Source organism: Chrysemys picta, chromosome 12, assembly GCF_011386835.1.
Source record: "Chrysemys picta bellii isolate R12L10 chromosome 12, ASM1138683v2, whole genome shotgun sequence".
NCBI classification, from domain to species: Eukaryota; Metazoa; Chordata; order Testudines; family Emydidae; genus Chrysemys; species Chrysemys picta.
This window is the reverse complement of record NC_088802.1, coordinates 51,635,343-51,645,962: the sequence shown is the minus strand read 5'-3', so window position 1 is coordinate 51,645,962 and position 10,620 is coordinate 51,635,343.

The following is a 10,620-nucleotide window of genomic DNA, read 5'->3' as shown; positions in this document are numbered from 1 at the left end:
ACCGTGGGCCATGGAGTCTAGGTCTGCTGTGTCTCACTTCAGTGCCCTATCTGAATCATTAACATCAGAAATTTAGACTCCTGTAGCTGAGGCTCTAAGCAGAGTCACTCACACCGAAGGAATCACTCCTACGCCACTATGCATTTGCTGCATGTATAATTTTGTCTCCGTTTTTGACTTTGTCATAGATTGCATCCCACATTTGGGCCTTGGCAGGCTGAGAGGTAGGGAGCTGGGTGCCAGACTCAGGATCAAGTATAGATTGGATACCAGGTCTGTAAGCGGTGGCTAAGGACATCAGCACTAGGCCCTTACAGTCTTCCTCCCCTGTTTTCTTATCCTACATTGGGTTCTAATGGAAATGAATTGAGCAGCTTCATCCTTTGTCTGGGAGGAGAGGAGAAAACACCCCAGAATAGGTTCATCTCCGATGTAGCAGGCATAGGGTGGGTCATGCTTCAACTGCATTTGCGGAGATGTAGGGAAGTCTGCACAGCATTAAATTGTACCAGAATTGGTTCCAAAAAGGACTATGCACTCGCAAGACCTTCCAAAATAAGAAGTCTCCCAATCAACCAGTTGGCCCACCACCCATCGCCACAGGCCAGATCCACTGGAGAAGCCCAGAAAAATACTTAGGCTTTGCAACGTGGTCTGATAGTCAACAAATTCAGGCCCTATTGTATCAAGGGGGAGTGAATTCTCAGAATTAAGCATCCCTTTGTGGAAGCCTAAATACCAAGGTGGTGAGCGCCCTAGAAATAACATCAACTATACAGCTAGAAACGACCTTGCTGCTAGCATCTTCTTGTTTAAAGCTGCAGGGTGTAATTAGTGATTCAGTATCTGCTCTGAATGTCTCAGTTGCTTTTTAAAACATTCATAAAACAATTTCAGATCTTTATCATCTGAGATTCACTGTTTGGATTTGTTAGTTGTGTATGGTTAAAGCTTCCAAGCAATTGCTCAAGTTCTCAAAATTCGGGTAGGTTGATGCATGCCACATGTAATGGAAAAAGACCGAGAAAATAAGAAATGAACGTTGGTCCTCAGTCTGCTGATTTCTATATAAATAGGAACATTACCTTTGCTGCAATTGCTTGAGAATGTTTAGGCTGAAAATTCATCTCTCGTTTAATTCCATTGAAGCCATTTATGTTGTGCCCTACAAATCTAAATGCACCAAGAATTGGAGTATAACGTACGTGTGACCTTTGTCATCCCAAACTGCTAATGCTTTCACTGTCACTTTTCAAGCCCTCGACAACATGCCTCAGTGTTGTTTCTTTTAGGTTTCTCTTACTTTCTTACTATTTCTCACATTTAAAAAAAAAAAACAGTTTAGATCTGCTTACAGATATAAGAGACAGGCCCAACCCAGCTCCCTGGTTCAAATCCTTTGACCTTTGGAGTTCTCAGCTTCGTTACTCAAGCAGCTCTCTGGAACAGGTTAATTGGAAAAACTGGCCCCACCAAACTTTGGAGAATTTCAGAGCTAGATCCCAAGCAGGAGCTGAACGTCACAGTTCAAGCCCATCTCTATATGTAAGCTGTGAGGAGTCCTTAGTGTTTGTGAAGTGCTATTGATGTTGAGCATTATTAGTGAATGTCAAATCCACTTAATGCTTTAATTATAGTTTTTTTCCCTAGTTAAACTGAAAAATCTTACCCGTATCCCTGCAAACAGCTGTACTTTGTTCTATTTTTCTGGCTTTCAGCTGTTGACACATTGCGTCACTGTCTGTTTGGACATGTCCTTGTACAGTTTTGGAATAGAGCCCATATCCTGCCATGCCTAGAACAAAGATCTAAAATTTGTCTCGCAGCACTCTCTTATCGAGGAAAACTGAGGCCTTGGCTACACTCGCGGATTCACAGCGCTGCCACGGCAGCTTTACAGCGCTGCACTCGCTGCGCTCAGGGGGGGTGTGAATTGACAGTGTAGCCAAGGCCTGACAGTATTCTACAGGAATGATGCAAACCACTCCATCATACTGCAGTCATAGATCAAAGGTGCTGAAGTATTGTATGTAATGCATGGAGCAGAATACTCTGGAATTTGTAAAGACATCCTTGCAATGCTAATCTGAGCTCCCTTCTGTTAAGAGCTTTTGATGCAGCTGCACCTTGAATACAATTCCTTAGAGCCTTCTCTGTGTGAATGACATTTCCATATTCCTCCCAAATACCTGCCAATCATGTGCTGACTCTTCTTAAGGCTGTTTCTCAAATCACCTGAAAGAAAAAACTCCGTTAGAGTCTATCCATACTGCAGTCAAAACCATCCAAGTGACATTTGTGTTTCAACACCATTGTTGTAGCAGAGTTTTAAAGCTTCATGTACACAGAGTCGGGGGACCTAGTTACAACCTGATTTTGGTTTGTAGCATAGATGCAATGTTAAGTGTCCTCCACAACCATGCTAAACCCTCAGACATATCCATGGGCACATGGTACGTCTTGAAAACCTTGAAGCAGATCCCCTGCTTTGCTCCTATTTGCAGTGTCAACAGGTCTTGAGAACCCTGTTATAAACACATGCTAATACTCTCTCCCACTTCAGAGACTACGCTACGCATATTTACCAAGTTGGTAACTAGGTAGTAATATGGCTGAGCCTGCACTTGACTTGAGTGCGTTCACAACATGCGTCATATACAGTTCCTAGCAGTGTGGTTGTGAACCTTTCTGTAACTGTATAATCACATAATAATGCAATAGTATTATGAAGGAAATAACTTAGATCACTGTCAGTGATGCTTCCTAGGTAATGGCTGCGGTAATATGGGAAAGCTACCCAGGTTTCCCCCCAGAACGTACAGCTGCAAGCATGGCTGTGATGCATGGTAGGTACAGAGAGGCCAACTCCGCTGACATGAGGTTGTGGGGGGAAATGGTGCTGCATGGATGTTGCTGAATGATTTTAGTTGCAGCCTTGTTGGAGCAGCGTGGTTACATTTACTGTGGTTCTAGCTCCGGTGAAGCTAGGCCTTCTAGCATGGTTTTGCTAGCTCAGTTCTCAGCTCCTCTCCTGCTCTGTGGAGGGGACTGTCTATAGCTCAGTTATAGGATGGCTTACAGACAGAGAAAGGGGGAATCTTGCTAGAACCCTTCTAGCCACAATCGTGCTTTAGCACTGTTGTAAACCATCAGATTCCTCTTTAGACAGCAGCTGCTGCCTGTCCAAAATGCAGCTGCTAATATCACCCTCCTTTCCTGTCTTTCTGACCACATCACCCTCTTCAACCACACCGCCATTGGTATCCCGTCTTTTCATACATCAGAATCAGGCTCCTTATCTTCACTTTCAGTGTCCTACAAGATATCTGCTTGGCATTCTCCTCTACTCCTTTCCTTCTCTTCCTCCTCTTCCCTCACTCCCTATCATGGTTACAGCCATAAAATGAACTGGGCTGTGGAACATTCACTTTTCCAGATTGGTAAGTGCCAGAACAGGGTCTCAGCCTAAAGGAGATCGGATGAATTCCTAGGGACTGTGAATCACGTGGTGATGTACACTCGGCGAGTGGATGTGACTTAAAAGGATCTCATGGGGCTAATTGTTCTAGTTGTTGTCTAGGAATGTTGCACGAGGGCTGGACTTTCTGGAGGGATTAGTTCAATGGTCTGTGTTATACAGAAAGTCAGATTAGATGATCACAGTGGTCCCTTCTGGCCTTAGAATCTATCCATCTATTAATTCTGCTGACTCAGAGGACACTGCTACAGCCAGACATCAAGAGCCAAACTCATCCCTGGTGAAACCCCACGAACATCAGTAGAGTTACTCCAAGTCTCCAGTTGCCTCTGTACATTAGTTGCATTTTTGTCATGCTCTAATAACAGTGAAGTGAAGGAACCAAAAGCAAAACTTTACAGCAATGAATCCAATTGCAGATCAGTAGAACTGGTCCTTCCTCCCTCTCTCTCTCTCTCTCTGGTACCCTCCGAGCTTCCTCACACCCACACCACTGAAACTGACCTCCCTGGCAGCCTCCTACGGAGAGAACTGAAGGGGCTGGGATGATGTGCCACATCCTCCGGAGCTGAAATATTAGCTGTAAAGGAAGGAGATTCAGCCTGCCCCAGACAGGTGCAGCTCAGTCACCTCGGTGTGGTGCTGGTTGTCTCTTTTAGATTTAAATGACCTGTTACCACAAGAAAGCCTGCTGGGAAAGAGCCCGACAAGGGGGTAAACCCAGACTGAGAGCGGAGTCTTGGCCATACAAAGGTGAAAAGGTAGCAGCCGTAGTTCATGGCAGCGAAAGGGGCTAAATTCCCAATGCGCGGAGGAGCTGAGATATGGAGGGAAGATACCACAGCCAGAGCTGGGTACTTTATGTACTTTGAAGTCTTTCTGCCCATCAGGTTTTGCACTTTGCTCTGCTATTATGTTTATACAGTAAACCGTCAGATTCCCCTTTAGACAGCAGCTGCTGCCTGTCCAAAATGCAGCTGCTAATATCACCCTCCTTTCCTGTCTTTCTGACCACATCACCCTCTTCAACCACACCACCATTGGTATCCTGTCTTTTCATACATCAGAATCAGGCTCCTTATCCTCACCTTCAGTGTCCTACAAGATATCTGCTTGGCATTCACCTCTACTCCTTTCCTTCTCTTCCTCCTCTTCCCTCACTCCCTAAACTCCTCTCAGCCCCTCTTCTTACTCACCTTTTGATCTCTTTTTCCTGCTGTCAGCTTTTTCCTTCTTCTGTGCAGCCTCCAATGCTTGAAACAGCCTTATCCCAGGGGAGGGATAGCTCAGTGGTTTGAGCATTGGCCTGCTTAAACCCAGAGTTGTGAGTTCAATCCTTGAGGGGGCCACTTAGGGATCTGGGGCAAAATCAGTACTTGGTCCTGCTAGTGAAGGCAGGGGGCTGGACTCGATGACCTTTCTAGGTCCCTTCCAGTTCTAGGAGATAGGATAGCTCCGTTAATTTAATTTAAGTACCCATTTGTCAGTCATCAAATGCTCCCTTAGTGTGCTGCACTTCTCTTAGTCAGATACATTCCTCCCTCCTTTCCTACTCTCCTCCCCAATGATCTCTCCACACCCTCTACTACCATCAAGTGCTTCAGGGAAACCTTGTTAATCACTGTGTACATTTAGGACACAATTTTGCCATGGGGAAGCATTTAATTAGTTATTATTTTATGGCACCCAATGGTGCGTTGAGTGCCTTGCAGCTCAGAAAAGAGAAGTGCCCTGCCCCAAAGAGCTTACATTCTAATTTAGACATGACAGGGAAAGTGACCAAAAGGTGGTGATGGGGAGGAAGGGATGGGGTTACAGCAATGTGATGACACAGTTACTCAGTGAAGACATGAGAGTCATGGAGCATGGGGCGGGGGGAAGGGTGTACTATTAAAAAAAGTATGATGATGCACTTTTTATGGGGGCTGCAGTAGAAGCTGGCCTTTCCCTTGATACATGCACTCACAATAAGTCTTAAACAAGAAGCATTTATTATAGAAAACAACTAGAACAGATACAAACTTCCACAAAACTTGTGTTCCAGCTCTGTCTCCCTTTTTTACCAGAGGGCAACTATAAAGCCTACAGAGGATGAATACTATCATGGAAGTATGTATTGGTTCTTGACCCCTGTGCTATTAAACATTTTTCTCAATGACCTGAAAGAAAACATAAAATCATCGCTGATAACATTTGCAGATGACACAAAAATTGGAGGAGTGGTAAATAATGAAGAGGACAAGTTACTGGCTGTCGAAGTAGAGCAAGAACTGACAGGGATTTCAATGCAAACAGTCCTTTCTGTGAACAAGAGTCAGGCTAGCTGTAACCCTAATAACGCAAGACTTGTAGAAGCGAGAATTGTGTGAGGCGAGTGGGAAAGAACTGTGAGAGAAGGTATTGCGACCTTGTGTTAGATAAAATATGACACAAAGCGATCTGGATCGCTTGGTAAACTGGGCGCAAGCAAACAAAATGTGTTTTAATACCACTAAATGTAATTGTATACACATATGGAAAAAGAACATAGGCCACACTTACAGGATAAAGGACTCTATCCCGAGAAGCAGTGACTCGGAGAAAGATTTGGGGTCATGATGGATAATCAGCTTCCAGAGCAATGCTGTGGCCAAAAGGGCTAAATGCAATCCCTGAATGCATAAACAAGGGGATCTCGAGTAGGAACAAAGAGATTATTTTACCTCTGTATTTTGCACTGGTGCTGGGATACTGCATCCAGTTTTGATGTACATAATTCAAGAATGTTGTAAAATTGGAGAGGGTGCAGAGAAGAGCCATGAAAATGTTTAGAAAACATGCCTTACAGCAGGGGTCGGCAACCTTTGGCACCCAGCCCATCAGGGTAAAACTGCTGGCAGGCAGGCACGGAGCCCCGCAGCTCCCACTGGCCGCAGTTCGCCGTTCCTGGCCAATGGAAGCTGTGGGAAGCGGCGTGGGCCAAGGGACGTGCTACCCACTGCTTCCCACAGCTCCCATTGGCCGGGAACGGCGAACCGCAGCCAGTGGGAGCTGCGGGATTCCGTGCCTGCGGACACTCCAGCTAAACAAACCGGCCCAGCCCGCCAGTGGCTTTACCCTAATGAGCCGGGTGCCAAAGGTTGCTGACCCCTGCCTTATAATGATAGACAAGGAACTCAATCTTTTTTAGGGTGACCAGATGTCCCGATTTTATAGGCACAGTCCCAATTTTGGGGTCTTTTCTTATGCCTCTCATTACCTCCCATCCCCTGTCCTGATTTTTCACATTTGCTGTCTGGTCACCCTCATCTTTTTAGCTTAAAGAGAAGGTTAAGGGTGAGTTGGTCACCATTTATAAGTACCTATATCAAGAACAAATATTTGGTAATGGGATTATTAATCTAGTGGAGAAAGATATAATATTATTCCATGGTTGGAAGTTGAAACCAGACAAAATCAAACTGGAAATAAGGTGTACATTTGTAACAATGAGGGTAATTAACCACTGAAACAATTTACCCAGGGTCACGGTGGACTCTCCATTATTAGCAATTTTTAAATCAAGCTTGAATGTCTTTCTAAATGTTATGATCCAGATGTTGTTTTGGGGAAGTTTGATGGCCTGAATTGATACAGGAGATCAGATTAGATGATCCCAATGGTCCTTCTGGCCTTGGAATATATGAATCATCGCAGCAGTCAGGAAGAATTTAAACTAGAGGGTCTGGACTTTGAAGACCAGCTCTAGGAAGGAGTTCCATGCGAAGTTGTTGTGGGAAAAGAAGACACGTGGGGCATTATGAATAACATTGGCGGTGCAACATGGTAAGAGACAAGGACAGAGAAATAGACAGGACAGAGTTATGAAGGGCCTTGGAAAAGGAGAACAAAAAGTTTAACATTGATGAAGGAGAATGAAGGCAGAGTCAGTGCATGGATTTGGAGGGAGAATGAGGGGAATGTGGTCAGACTGGCAGGCCAGGAAAAGTATTTCTTTAAGAAGCTGTACTTTGCATACTGTGGAGGTGATGTGGATGTTGGTGATACCAGAGGTAAAGAGGTTTCATTAATCAAGATGGGAGGTAAGGTCAGGGAAGAGAGATTTTGCTTTACAGTTGATTTGCTGTGCAAACTTTGACATGGTTAACTCTTGTGCCTCCGTTTACCTATCTACACGATGATTATAATAATGCCTACCACAACCGATGTGTAGTGGTGCTCAGTTTATGTTTGCAAAGAGCACTGATTGAAGGACACTGTAGAAGGGCAAAATATTATAATAATCTCACATCTCTTCCATAGATTGCTTCATATTGTATTGAGGTCTTGTGACAAGGAGCCACATATTGGGTAGCCAAGATACAGAGTAAGAACTGATGTCAGTAGATGTGTGATGTGACAAGTAATTCCCAACTCTAACCGCCTTGTGCCCTGCACTGTGAACTGAAATGCATATTCATGGACCCTGAAGGATGGCATATGGAAGCCAACTTCTGCGTCTGAATCGCGCTGCCACTTGTGTGAAATGGTCCCACTGGAGAAGTTTGCTTTGGGCAGTGGATCTAAAATCATTTCCACATGTTACTTTGAGAAAGAAAATGACTGGGAAGCCCAAAACACAGAGAGCAGAGACAACTCTTTGAAATGCACAATCTTTAATCTAAGTTAAAAGCCCCCTCACGTAAGTCACCCGTGCCTGCAGGCCTTGCCATCTTGAACCGCAGTACTATCAGATCTCACAAGCTCTGCAGGTATGGGGTAGTACAGTTCTGAGATAGGGGATTTCCAAGAAACACACATCAAGGAGCAGTTGCACTTTTCCCCTCTGACTCAATACAAAGCCAGTGATCTGACATAGCACTAGGGAGTATAGTGCTGTTGGAGGTGCCATCCTCGACTTGAGGTATGAAATTGAGCACCTTTATTTTTATGTCACCAAAGAGTCCGTGACACTTTCTGAAAAAGCCAAGGTGCCCTGGCTAAATCCCGCTTGAGTAGTTGCATTCTGCCTGCCTAACGCTCCTCCTGCAATTTCAGCTGGATACAATATTCTTCCCTTCCTCTACATTAAGATGCTGTACATTGTTGCTGAGCTCTGTTAAACGGCTGCCGTGTTGCACCCCTGCTACTGCTGCAATTCAGTGGAGGGTGAAAAAATTCCTGGGTATTACTTGTAAATCAGCTAGTTATAAGAAGGTTTCAGAGTAGCAGCCATGTTAGTCTGTATCCACAAAAAGAACAGGAGTACTTGTGGCACCTTAGAGACTAACAAATGTATTAGAGCATAAGCTTTCGTGGACTACAGCCCACTTCTTCGGATGCACACACACACATATATATATGTTATATATATATATATATAGTTATAAGAACACTCCTGAAAATATATCGTGCATATGTCTACTCAGACAGAGTCTCACGAATTTCAGTGGCTCTGGGTAGAGTATGCAGACATGCAGTAATAAGTGCTCACATGTCTGAGCCCTTTATGAAGTACTCCAGGATGGCAGGTAGATCGAAGACAGTATTGCAAAGCATCCGAAAAAGACTCTGTAAGGAACAGTCCTCCAGGGGCAGGGGGCTGGACTAGATCACCCCACAGGTCTTGCCTTCTTTATAATTCACATGGGGCTGTATTACTTCGTGCTTCTACAATCCCAAAGCAACTCAAACAGTTCATCTGCTGCTTCAGCATCTGCAAATGTGATTCTCCCACCCTGTCAGTTTGTACTGCAGCAAACCAATTTTAATGGGACAAGAGAGAGTGTAGCAGCCATTAACTTATTTTCCTGAAACAAATGTGATCTAGTTACCCGGGTTTGTTTTTTCAGTGGACTGTAAATAATTTCACTAAAAGGATCCCAACTTCCCTAACAGTTGGAACGCAAGCACTCTGGGAAATGTCATTCACAGAACAGCTTCACTGCAGAGTTATATGCCCCAAACTTCCCACGTATTTATTCTTCCTGTGTGCTTGACTCTTAACAACAGGTGGCGGAGTAAACACATAAAGAAGTCAATCTGATCCACTATACTTAGTCTAGATTGGCATCCAAATAACATTTTACTGGCTGCAGGCTCGAGTGATTTCTGTACTTTCCCCCACCTTAGACACAAACATTGTAGACATTTTTACAACTCTCCAAGATGTCTCTTTCAAAAAACAAAAACAAAACCTCAGCCTTTGAACTGTCAGCTGGCTCCTTGTTTGTGTGCCGAGACTGAATACAAACCATATGCAGCAGGAGGGAAGTATACCCTTTTCATCCTCAGTGTAGTGGTACTTCTGAAGCAGAAGGATGGGCCAAGGGGTAGTGGTAATAGGATTTTAACCAAATATACATGTCCAGAAGCTACTCAGTGTATTTACCTTTACCTCTAAATAGGTTGTTTTCCCACATTGAAGTTTTGAGACAGGAACCAGTCTAGGGTGCTTTTTAAGGATTTATTCAAATAAACAAATATAAAGCTAAGCATTTATATGAGCTTGTCTACACTTAAAACCTGCCACCACTACAGCGCTTCAGTGAAGATGCTACCTATGCCCATGGAAGGGATTCTCCTGGCAGAGTAGGTAACCCACCTCCCCAAGAGATGGGATAATTCTCTCATTGACCTCGTGGCGTCCATGCCGGGGGTTAGGTCAGTTTAACTGCGTCGCTCAGGGCTGTGGATTTTTCACACCCCTGAGTGACATAGTTATACAGGCTTAATTTCTTAGAGACATAGGCCTGTTCTATACTAACTAATTTATCTCTAATTTCCCTAAACTAATGCAATAAAACACAATGCAATGATCAAATCAAGGTTACAATTTGAATCTCAGTAACTAGATCAATGGTTCAATTTATTTGGCTCGCAAATTACGACAAGAAGTTAGTAAATCAATTTATAAGGTTAGCACAAGAATTCAGTACTTCCCAGGGAAGTTCAGGAGGAATACCTCTCTTTTAATCTAATCAATTAGGCTCACGCCATGTCTACGCTACAGCCTTTACAGCATGGCACAACTAAGGGCAGGTCTACGCTACAAACTTGAATCAGTGGTGGCTGCACCGATGCAGTTGTGCCACTGTAACGTTTCTGGTGAAGATGCTCTAAGCCAAGGGGAGAGAGCTCTCCCGTTGGCTTAATAACTCCACCTTCGCGAGAAACGTTACAGT